We start from the raw sequence: 13,048 nt of genomic DNA, 5'->3' as shown, positions 1-13,048 counted from the left end.
ACACTCTACACTCTACATCCCTGTAGTTGCTATACACTCTACACTGTGCATCTCTGTAGTTGATATACACTCTACACTGTACATCTCTATAGTTGGTATACACTCTACACTGTACATCTCTATAGTTGGTATACACTCTACACTGTACATCTCTATAGTTGGTATACACTCTACACTGTACATCCCAGTAGTTGGTATACACTCTACACTGTACATCCCTGTAGTTGGTATACACTCTACACTGTACATCCCTGTAGTTGGTATACACTCTACACTGTACATCCCTGTAGTTGGTATACACTACACTCTACATCCCTGTAGTTGGTATACACTCTACACTGTACATCTCTGTAGTTGGTATACACTCTACACTGTACATCCCAGTAGTTGGTATACACTCTACACTGTACATCCCTGTAGTTGGTATACACTCTACACTGTACATCCCTGTAGTTGGTATACACTCTACACTGTACATCCCTGTAGTTGGTATACACTCTACACTGTACATCCCTGTAGTTGGTATACACTCTACACTGTACATCCCTGTAGTTGGTATACACTCTACACTGTACATCCCTGTAGTTGGTATACACTCTACACTGTACATCCCTGTAGTTGGTATACACTCTACACTGTACATCCCAGTAGTTGGTATACACTCTACACTGTACATCCCTGTAGTTGGTATACACTCTACACTGTACATCCCTGTAGTTGGTATACACTCTACACTGTACATCCCTGTATTTGGTATGCACTACACTGTACATCTCTGTAGTTGGTATACACTACACTCTACATCCCTGTAGTTGGTATACACTCTACACTGTACATCTCTGTAGTTGGTATACACTCTACACTGTACATCCCAGTAGTTGGTATACACTCTACACTGTACATCTCTATAGTTGGTATACACTCTACACTCTACATCCCAGTAGTTGGTATACACTCTACACTCTACATCCCTGTAGTTGCTATACACTCTACACTGTGCATCTCTGTAGTTGATATACACTCTACACTGTACATCTCTATAGTTGGTATACACTCTACACTGTACATCTCTATAGTTGGTATACACTCTACACTGTACATCTCTATAGTTGGTATACACTCTACACTGTACATCCCAGTAGTTGGTATACACTCTATACTGTACATCCCTGTAGTTGGTATACACTCTACACTGTACATCCCTGTAGTTGGTATACACTCTACACTGTACATCCCTGTAGTTGGTATACACTCTACACTGTACATCCCTGTAGTTGGTATACACTCTACACTGTACATCCCTGTAGTTGGTATACACTACACTCTACATCCCTGTAGTTGGTATACACTCTACACTGTACATCCCAGTAGTTGGTATACACTCTACACTGTACATCCCTGTAGTTGGTATACACTCTACACTGTACATCCCTGTAGTTGGTATACACTCTACACTGTACATCCCTGTAGTTGGTATACACTCTACACTGTACATCCCAGTAGTTGGTATACACTCTACACTGTACATCCCTGTAGTTGGTATACACTCTACACTGTACATCCCTGTAGTTGGTATACACTCTACACTGTACATCCCTGTAGTTGGTATACACTCTACACTGTACATCCCAGTAGTTGGTATACACTCTACACTGTACATCCCTGTAGTTGGTATACACTCTACACTGTACATCCCTGTAGTTGGTATGCACTACACTCTAGATCCCTGTAGTTGGTATACACTCTACACTGTACATCTCTGTAGTTGGTATACACTACACTCTAGATCCCTGTAGTTGGTATACACTCTACACTGTACATCCCTGTAGTTGGTATGCACTACACTGTACATCTCTGTAGTTGGTATACACTACACTCTAGATCCCTGTAGTTGGTATACACTCTACATCTCTGTAGTTGGTATACACTACACTCTAGATCCCTGTAGTTGGTATACACTCTACATCTCTGTAGTTGGTATACACTCTGCACCCCGGTAGTTGGAATACAACTCTACATCCCTGTAGTTGGTATACACTACACTCTACATCCCTGTAGTTGGTATACACTCTACACTGTACATCTCTGTAGTTGGTATACACTCTGCACCCCGGTAGTTGGAATACAACTCTATATCCCTGTAGTTGGTATACACTCTAGATCGTCTAGTTGAATTAGCCCAGCTTCAAGCCTTATGCACAGAAATCACTTTGTCCACATGCTGGTTTTTAGTTCAAATCTCACTTAGAGAGAAGGCTAATAAACAGCGATTTCACTTAGGAGTGGAGCACACTCAGAAAACATTTCGTACATTGATTCTGTCAGTAGCTAGACCATAATGACGATGAAGAGTCCAAGTCCTTCATTATTCTCAGGTAGCATACGCTAATAGCTTTCATTAAAGTTCATTAACAGGTCTGTTGAATCAAACCATTTTGTAGACGTTGGGATTGCCACAAGCTATTTCTTCCAATGTACTAACGACATACCTCAAATGCATATATCATCTATAATTGAAAGACAATTAATTGTGTATGAGAGTATTATTCATGATAATGTGCTTGCATGACTGAGTGTCCAAAATAATGTGTTCAATTATTATACATTGCGGTGCACTTTTGAGTCCAGACTGCCTCATATAATGAGACATTGTAGAACCCAAACATCCCCTGTCTACACCAACTCATTGCACTAGGAAACAAATGGCATCCTATTCCCTACATAGAGCACTAATTCTGGTCAAAAGTACTGCACTATTAGGGAATAGATTGCCATCTGGGACGTACCAATACGCACTTCTATACAAAGACCATTCATTAAACAGGCCTCACTGTCACTGATGGCCTTTGTAAAAGAGATGAGACCTGGTACCTGGTGACCAGCCTGGTGATGAGACCCAAACAGACATGTGAGCATGTCACCCAATATCTCCACATCACACCCAACCAAATCACCGATACTGTCTGCAACGTCAGCGCAATTACACTGCAAGTAATCTGCTAAAGTTAAGTCTGAACACACACACACACACACACACACACAAGTCATATGTAGTCATACACAAAAACAACCCCAAAGCCAATACACACACAAAGAACACACACTACAATCCACTTTCCTCCAAAGCTTAATCAGTAGCACTTTAACATCTACATTCAGTTACACAAGGTAATCTCTTAAAGTTGTGTTTAACACTCACACCCACACACATACATTCCACCCCCCCACCCCCACCCCCAGACGCGCACACACACACAAAATACACACACACCCCACAAGCTACTCCCAGCATCACAAAAGCTAATTGAGGTGAGTCACCTCTAGATCAATCCAGCTCTCAACGTGTTCCTCTCAATCCTCACAGAAGACGGGTTTAAAAAACTGAAAGTGGACTTTTTTGTCATCTTAGCCCCACTATTACACCTCTCCTTCCCCTGGCAGGCAGACAGGCAGTACTGGCTGTTTTCTGTATTGAAGCCTCTGGTCCTGAGACTAGCATCATAGTGGACTTCATGATAGGTATAATAGCTACAGAGGCACTGCCTGCTTAGCCATCACACACATACACACATCATGCTTGTCACATGCACACCGGAAGTTCGTCTGCACACATGCACGCATGCACACAGGCTCACGCACAGCTTTCCTGTATATCTGAAGCTGATTTTAATTACACAGCATACACACACCCACATGCACAAAACAACAGCAACCAACCAAATGCACTACCATTTCCGACACAGCCAAAACATTTATATTCTAAATTGAATTTCACAGCAGTATATTTGTTATTGCTTCAAATAATCTGCTGTTTACAAAACAATACAGGAGAAAAATGTGAAATGGGAGATGGTATTTCTCCTCCTGTGAACCCTGCCACAGACACAGCATCTCAACAGCCAGAACACAAACTAACATGACAACCCAGATGAAGCAGGCTGCTCCGTTTGATCACTGTCTATCAGCAGAGTTGCTGCAGTATTTCTCATTGCCTTCTCTCTCTGCATTGTTAAATCGAAACAAATGACATTTCCTCTTTCACGCAGCTATAGGCTTTCTCTCTATCTGGTCCCAGAGTGCAGTAATTAGCTGGTCTGTTCCGTTCTGGTGCACTGGGCTGTATATGGACCTGCTGTTACTGTACAGGGCACTGAATGGAGTGGGGCTGCTAGCTACCAGACATGGACTGGGAGTGGAAGAGTCATGCATAGTTGGAGATAGAGGAGTAAGAGAAAAAGAGGGAGTGCGAGAGACAGACGGGCAGACAAACAAACGGACAGACTGGTTTATGGTGTTTGTGATTGGAGGTCTGGGAGACGAGGCAGCCGTCTGCAGCATTTAAAGGAGCGTTGATCTGGGTTAAACTGCCTTTCTAGGGTGATGAGAAAGCAGAGGAAAGAAAACACACACAGCTGCATATCAGAGGACTACAAAATGTTAGATCCCTGGGATCTACAAGGATTTTTCATCCCTTTCAACATGTCTCTTTTCTATTAATGCATTTCAAAAGAAGGATACGCTCAGGGCCTCCAGAGTGGCTCAGTGGTCTAAGGCACTACATCGCAGTGCTAGCTGTGCCACTAGAGATCCTGGTTCAAGTCCAGGCTCTGTCGCAGCTGGCCACAACCGGGAGATCCATTGGGTGGCGCACAATTGTCCAAGCGTCTTCTGGGTTAGGGGAGGGTTTGGCTGGCAGGGATGTCCTTGTCCCATTGTGCTCTAGCGACTCAAAATCAAATCAAATTTATTTGTCACATACACATGGTTAGCAGATGTTAATGCGAGTGTAGCGAAATGCTTGTGCTTCTATTTCCGACAATGCAGTAATAACCAACGAGTAATCTAACCTAACAATTCCAAAACTACTACCTTCTACACACAAGTGTAAAGGGATAAAGAATATGTACATAATGATATATGAATGAGTGATGGTACAGAACGGCATAGGCAAGATGCAGTAGATGGTATTGAGTACAGTATATAGATATGAGATGAGTAATGTAGGGTATGTAAACAAAGTGGCATAGTTTAAAGTGGCTAGTGATACATGTATTACATAAAGATGATATAGAGTACAGTATATACATATACATATGAGATGAGTAATGTAGGGTATGTAAACATTATATTAAGTGGCATTGTTTAATGTGGCTAGTGATATATTTTACATCAATTTCCATAAATTCCCATTATTAAAGTGGCTGGAGTTGAGTCAGTGTGTTGGCAGCAGCCACTCAATGTTAGTGGTGGCTGTTTAACAGTCTGATGGCCTTGAGATAGAAGCTGCTTTTCAGTCTCTCGGTCTGCTTTGATGCACCTGTAATGACCTCGCCTTCTGGATTATAGCGAGGTGAACAGGCAGTGGCCCGGGTGGTTGTTGTCCTTGATGATCTTTATGGCCTTCCTGTGACATCGGGTGGTGTAGGTGTCCTGGAGGGCAGGTAGTTTGCCCCCGGTGATGAGTTGTGCAGACCTCACTACCCTCTGGAGAGCCTTACGGTTGTGGGCGGATCAGTTGCCGTACCAGGCGGTGATACAGCCCGACAGGATGCTCTCGATTGTGCATCTGTAGAAGTTTGTGAGTGCTTTTGGCGACATGCCAAATTTCTTCCGCCTCCTGAGGTTGAAGAGGCGCTGCTGCGCCTTCTTCACGACGCTGTCTGTGTGGGTGGACCAATTCAGTTTGTCCGTGATGTGTACGCAGAGGAACTTAAAACTTACTACCCTCTCCACTACTGTCCCATCGAAGGGGATAGGAGGGTGCTCCCTCTGCTGTTTCCTGAAGTCCACAATCATCTCCTTTGTTTTGTTGACGTTGAGTGTGAGGTTGTTTTCCTGACACCACACTCCGAGGGCCCTCACCTCCTCCCTGTAGGCCGTCTCGTCGTTGTTGGTAATCAAGCCTACCACTGTAGTGTCGTCCGCAAACTTGATGATTGAGTTGGAGGTGTGCATGGCCACGCAGTCGTAGGTGAACAGGGAGTACAGGAGAGGGCTCAGAACGCACCCTTGTGGGGCCCCAGTGTTGAGGATCAGCGGGGTGGAGATGTTGTTACCTACCCTCACCACCTGGGGGCGGCCCGTCAGGAAGTCCAGTACCCAGTTGCACAGGGCGGGGTCGAGACCCAGGGTCTCGAGCTTGATGACGAGTTTGGAGGGTACTATGGTGTTAAATGCTGAGCTGTAGTCGATGAACAGCATTCTCACATAGGTATTCCTCTTGTCCAGATGTGTTAGGGCAGTGTGCAGTGTGGTTGAGATTGCATCGTCTGTGGGCCTATTTGGGCGGTAAGCAAATTGGAGTGGGTCTAGGGTGTCAGATAGGATGGAGGTGATATGGTCCATGACTAGTCTCTCAAAGCACTTCATGATGATGGAAGTGAGTGCTACGGGGTGGTAGTCGTTTAGCTCAGTTACCTTAGCTTTCTTGGGAACAGGGACAATGGTGGCCCTCTTGAAGCATGTGGGAACAGTAGACTGGGATAGGGATTGATTGAATATGTCCGTAAACACACCAGACAGCTGGACTCCTGTGGCGGACCGGGGCAGTGTACACTGACATGGTCGCCAGGTGTACAATGTTTCCTCCGACACATTGGTGCGGCTGGATTCTGTGTTAAGCAGGCATTGTGTCAGGAAGCAGTGTGGCTTCGTTGGGTTGTGTTTTCAAGGGACGCATGGCTCTCGACCTTCGCCACTCCCGAAAGGCATTTCACTGTACTTGTGCACGTGACAATAACAACTTGAAACTTGAGATCACCTGACAGTCACAGAGCCACTTCACCAACAACCTCTAGAGAGAAACTCTGCTCACTTCCGCTGAACCTCAACATTACTTGAAGACTTCGTTGCTATAACTACAAATGTGGAGACCACTGGCCCTTTCAGTAAGTAAATCAATATCAGTTTAGAGGCTATTTTGCTCTCTCTCTCTCTGCTGGTTTGCTGACACATGGACTCAGGGAGAGTTGAGGTGGTGCCATTACTCAAGACCTCCCAGCTTAGCTCCTCTTCAGCTGAATGGAGGCAAATGGAGGCAGATTGTGGAGGCACGACACAGTGTTCTTAGAGAGGGAAAGGAAACGCTATGGTTATGTTCCAAAATGCAGCCTATTCTCTATAGAGTGCACTACTCTTGACCAGGGCCCATTGGGAATACGGTGCCATTTGGAACTCAGGCATTGATCTAACACGCAAAGTGTTGAAAAACAAGTGCTAGCATCATCATGCCACAGACAATGCTCCACATGATGTTTGATTGACTATATGACAACGAGGTCTCTGTGTGTGTGCCTACTACCAGTGATCATCAATTAATGATGTGTTTACCATGCTCTAGTGACTGGTGCCTGTAGAGGAACCAATAAAAAGCCTTGTTAGGTTGAGCTCTACAGGGACTACAGGGCTCGGTGTTGGGTTATTTAGAGAGCAGGGTTGAGAGGAGAGGGCGAGGGAGGATTTTATAGCCCCTATCGCCCCTCCTTATCCATTACCTAAATGCCTACTACTATACCTTTTGTCAAAATATCGTCGGATACACATATTACTCAAATGTATACTTGCGTACTTGCTAGGTCTCGACCCCTGCCTCTGGAGCGTAGACATTAACCTTTTACTGCAGTGGGCTAAATCCGGATCACACAGAGTGATTCTAGTTCATCTTAAGCAAATCTACTTTGAAACAAAAGTATACACCTCACACACATGGTTATGGGCTTACAAAAAAAAAGACACCTGTACCATGTCAGAGTTAAAATGTATTACATTTTGAGTTTGCATCCCAATATTACACTTTATATAATTCACAGATGACTGAAATACCTGATCTGCTGCATTAAAAAAAAAAAACATGTGGCCACTACCTCATTTGACTGCAGGAAAGGGCTACAACCAGTAGATAGAGAGAGTGCTGACATTCCTATGGAATGTCACTGTTAAGAACATTTTGTTCTCAACGTTCATAAACTGAACTTCAATTAACTACTCAGTCTGTAACCCAGAATTTGTAAGATACTGGTTGAAATGAAAACAGACAGAGGCCCAGCCTACAATAGTCAAATGTTTATTCACGGGAACGTTCTGAAGTCCACAATACAAAGACATCCATTTTATAGCGGCGCACATGCTTCCACACAAACATTAGGTATCCTGCACACACACAAACAGGTATCCTACGCACACACTGTCCTACTACCCAGCCGACAAAGATTAGAGGAGGCCGTGAGAATCGCTCCCCGTTCTCCCTCAAGATAGGGAGACCGTGGGAAGTACTTCCCATTCTTTCCCCAATCTCTCAGAGGCCCTAGCCAGGTCGGCACCGAATTCTGCTACGACAGTCTGTGTTTAAGATACTGTAGAGACATATTTGTACAGATATATTGTTTGACTGACTAAAACTACACCCATCATTAATTAATTATGATTCATACAATTATATGGTTTCAGGGCGGAGTATTCTAATCATTCATTTAAACCTATAAATTCCATCAACAGTCACGTATTCCTATGTAAAACTCCCGATGGCGCATAAAACCGGAATAATTTACATTTAAAGAGTGCCATATTGTTGAATGGGACTGATGTCTCCAAAAAAATCACTAAGGATCAAGTGGCAGTAACTAGCAAAGGAACATGGTCAATCTAGCCGTCTTCATCCTGCCTGAGAGAGTTAACCCAACGCTGCTAGATGACGTCGGGGTCAATACCGGAAGCCTTGGACATAAACAGTCGAGAACCCACCTTCTATGTTGAGAACACGCAAACAGATGTTACCTGCATTAACATTAATAAAAACATCTAGCTACATCCTATATTGTCTCTCGTGTTTTTAGTTTTTTTGTGTATAGGACCTCAGTTAACGATAGTATGTTCTCATGCATCCTCTAATATTAAACTAGTCCTAATACTCTTATGTACCTAATTCCTTATCATTTAGAACTCAATGGCTCTTTCCTGCAAATTGTTGCTGTATAGATTATTTGGATAAAATGTATTGCCGTCCTTTTCGTATAATGTCTGGCGATAATAAAAGCAATCTGGACCAGTTTTGTCTAGTAGCTTAATATACCATTTGTCTACTCAGCTAACTTAATGCATCATGTTCATTTTATCTATTTATACAGTAAACACTTTTGAAAAGACCAATACTCAGCAAATGACATGTCTACAATGGGGTTCTTGCAATGCCATGCAATGTGGAGTATAAAGCTAATAGACAACAGTGCTTTAACCTCGCAAAATTGGATGATAAAAGATTGAGACGAAGAACACTGACATATGCATAATTCAATAGTCTTTATTACAATATTCTGTCTGTAACGAAAGGTTACAATAAAAATGATTTTACCGTAGATGTGTGTGTCTGTCTGTCTGTGTGTCTGTGTGTCTGTCTGTGTGTGTGTGTGTGTGTGTGGGGGGGGGGGGGGGGGTTACATTATTGTATTGCCAATGTTTGCCTATTTAAAATTATGTGCGGCAGAGTGTGTGTGAGAGTGTGTTTGAGAGTGTGTGTGCAAGAGAGAGAGAGCATGTGTGTTACAGCTGAGAAGGGGGCCAGAGAACAGTATATTTTCAGTCCCAGGTGGATGGCATTGAGAGAGATTGCAGAGTGGCAGTGAGATGAACACCATCCCTCAGAAATGGCTGTGGGGGACTGTGTTTAATGTCTGTGTGCTTTATTGCTGCTCCCCCCAATCCCCTGAAACAGACTGTCATCACATTGCTGACCCAGATCCATGCCCTGTTGATCTTCACTGGATGAGCATTCCTCCAATGCACGCGTTGAATGATACAGGACTAGAGGACCTTCCTCGTGGGGGAACTCTGCACACCGACTCTGCATGTCTCTTCAAACCAGCTCCACACTTTTAAACCTTCCTAAATCCCAGTCCCCTGCATGCACGACCAGGATGTCAGGAGCAGGACACCACTCCGACACATGCCTCCTTGTCCAAACCAGGATGCTGTGGCATTCAGCCTGAGGTCACTCCCTAAAGTTTCGATAGCCCTCTGTTCAGCTCAGTGCACTAGACTGGAACCCACAATCCAAATCCTTTTCACTGTAATGAAAGTTTTTGCGTTCACTTCACTTGCCTCTTTCTTGGGTACATTGTATATAAATCCTTTTTTTGGGCATGAAATGGTCCTAAAATAATGCCATCATCCTATCACAGCTTGTCATGAAAACGAAAGGACCAAATGAAGTTATAGCTAAATCGAACCGGTATGCCCATAACCTGCATAATCATGAAATAACCTGATGCTAGCCTACTGTTAAACCTTTGCAGCAGAAGGTTCATTTGAAAGCTCAGCGTTACCTAGAACCTAGCCAGGTCAACATTGGAAAACAAAACGGACAGCAAGTATTAACTATGATAATCAGAATGACAAAATAAAAAAAATGAAGATGAGACTCTTTCGAGTTTAGTACAGTTAAATACAGAACATGTCGGCATGCTGACTCTCTTTGTTTTGGTTTGGTGTGTGTAGGAGTGTGTGTGTAAAGGTTTCAAAGAGCAGGTTTGAAATAGAGAGTCAGACAGAGAGATAGAGAGAGACTGTAAGAGTTTTTTTTCTTCTCCTAATTATGTCTACATCATACTGTCAAATCAAATCAAATGTTATTTGTCACATGAGCCGAATACAACGGGTGTCGACCTTACAGTGAGACGCTTACTTACAAGCCCTTAAACAACAATGCAGTTTTAAGAAAATAGAGTTAAGAAAATATTTATTAAGTAAACTAAAGTAAAAAATAAAATAAATAAGTAACACAATAAAATAACAATAACGTGGCTATATACAGGGGCTACCGGTACTGAGTCAATGTGTGGGGGTAAAGGTTAGTCACGATAGCATGGTTAGATTATCAAACATGTTAGCAACCAAGTTTATATAGCCAACAATGAATAAGTCCATGCTGTCATGATTCCTACCGATGGTGGCGCCCCTTCCTGTTCGGGTGGCGGTCGGCGGTCGTCGTCACCGGCCTACTAGCTGTCACTGATCCTTTTTTCCCCTTGTCTGTTTATTAGTTACACCTGTGTTTAATTAGTTTTTTTGGTAGGGCTTTATTATCCAGCCGGCCCGCCTGCTGGGTGTGCAGGATTCTTCTCTGTCTACATTTGTGCACAACTGTAGGTCACGGTTGTCCGTGGATGTGTGTATTTTCTGGACTGTTTAGTTCCCCGTGTTTTGGGGCATTTGTTTGGGTTGGCGTCGGTTTCACCTGTGTGGTGAATTAAAAGTATCGCTACCCTGAACTCTCTGTTTCCTGTGCCTGACTTCTTCCTCCACTACACCCCGGGCATTACACATGTGGGGAGAAATGGAGGGATATGTTGCATGTGACAATGGCTCACAGGCTTATTGTCAAACAACCATACAATCTCTATCATAGAGAAATAACAGTATATAATATGTTCGAAACAACTTAATGTTACTTTCATTAGAGATCTGTGACTTCCTCCCAAATGGCACCCTATGAGTGCAGAAGATCCCTGGTTAAAAGTAGTGCAGTAGGGAATAGGGTGCCATTTGGAACTAATCCTTTCTGCATGATGTGTATCAATCAGTCCAGGATGTGGTACCTCTCTGTAAACAATCCCTTGAGGTGTGGGCCAGGGTTCAGGGTGTAGGTCACTGATAGTCAATATCGCAGTAGGAGAAACAAACCCCTCCCTGCCCTCTGTTGTCTCCTGCCCCCATGTTGAGCAATTAAGAGCCACCACCAGCATGTTAGAGTCTATTTCAACTACGAGATATGAAGGATAGTCTGAGGAGAGGGGTGGCAAAAGAGAATTCTACTTTTCAATTCACATTACGTTCTTGGTTTACCTTTCGCTGTGGCTGGCAACACAACATTATTGGCCCGCAGTGAAAATTGACCGTAAATATCATAGTAGCCCCTAGCCAGTAAGCAAACTATTCAACAATGGCAAACTTTTCTTCTAAAATATATTAGACTATTGAATAATGCAACCAAACCATATTACACTCTTGAATAATGCAACAATTCACAAGCATGTACAGTATGTGCAGACAATTAAAGGGTTAGTTTCTTGTCTGTAGGCTACACTCATTACGTTTTAACTTCAAGACAAAAGCACAGAGTTGTGGCCTCCCGAGTGGGGCAGCAGTCTAAGGCACTGTATCGCAGTGCTAGACGTGTCACTACAGACCCGGGTTCGATCCCAGGCTGTGTCACAGCTGGCCGTGACCGGGAGACCCATGAGGCAGCACACAATTGTCCCAGGGTCGTCCGAGTTAGGGGAGGTTTTGGCCGGCCGGGATATCATTGTCCCATCGTACTCTAGCGACTCCTTGTGGTGGGCTGGGCACCTGCAAGCTGACTTCAGTCGCCAGTTGTACGATGTTTCCTCTGATACATTGGTGCGGCTGGCTTCCGGGTTAAGCAAGCAGTGTTTCAAGAAGCAGTGCAGCTTGGCAGGGTTGTATTTCGGAGGACGCATGACTATGCCTCTCACGAGTCCGTATGGGAGTTGCAGCGATGGGACAAGACTGTAACTACCAATTTGGATATCACAAAAATAGGTAAAAGTTTAAAATAACAACAAAATACTAACATCCACTGCCATGCTTCAAAGACTTCCTGGTTGCTGCCGCCGACTCTATCCTATGGTTGTTCTATTTCTCTGGTTGTCTCCCACTCTATCCTATGGTTGTTCTATTTCTATGGTTGTCTCCCACTCTATCCTATGGTTGTTCTACTTCTATGGTTGTCGCCCACTCTATCCTATAGAGAATTAGTTAATGCTGGTCCACAGTGCAGAGCCAGTGAGAAAATAGACCACTCTGACAACAGCTAGAATGAAGCATGGGTTTCAAGGGCTATTGTGCTCCAACACCAGCACACGGCTCTCATCATGCAGGCACACTGAAGTGGCGTGGGTTGAAATTTGCATTCTCCTACATGGTGTGTGTACGTGTTTGTTTGTGTGAGCGTGTGTGTCATGTACAGTAGACGACAGAAGTGGATATTTATAGGGAGAGGAAGCGGGTGAAAGCAGAGAGAGAACACCACTACTGA

General features: G+C 43.8%; 1 protein-coding gene and 1 long non-coding RNA gene across 3 annotated transcripts in view; one reads left to right on the top strand and one right to left on the bottom strand.

The window, feature by feature from the left end:
- Window positions 1-13,048, bottom strand: part of LOC110523501 (whirlin) — a 163,652-nt gene that overhangs the window by 121,172 nt on the left and 29,432 nt on the right. The window lies entirely within an intron of this gene.
- Window positions 1-13,048, top strand: part of LOC149983221 (uncharacterized) — a 115,268-nt gene that overhangs the window by 99,534 nt on the left and 2,686 nt on the right. The window lies entirely within an intron of this gene.

Source organism: Oncorhynchus mykiss, chromosome 5 (assembly GCF_057628025.1).
Source record: "Oncorhynchus mykiss isolate SJ-2025 chromosome 5, ASM5762802v1, whole genome shotgun sequence".
Lineage (NCBI taxonomy): Eukaryota > Metazoa > Chordata > Actinopteri > Salmoniformes > Salmonidae > Oncorhynchus > Oncorhynchus mykiss.
The sequence above is the reverse complement of the archived record's forward strand: the minus strand, read 5'-3'. Positions and strand labels throughout refer to the sequence as shown.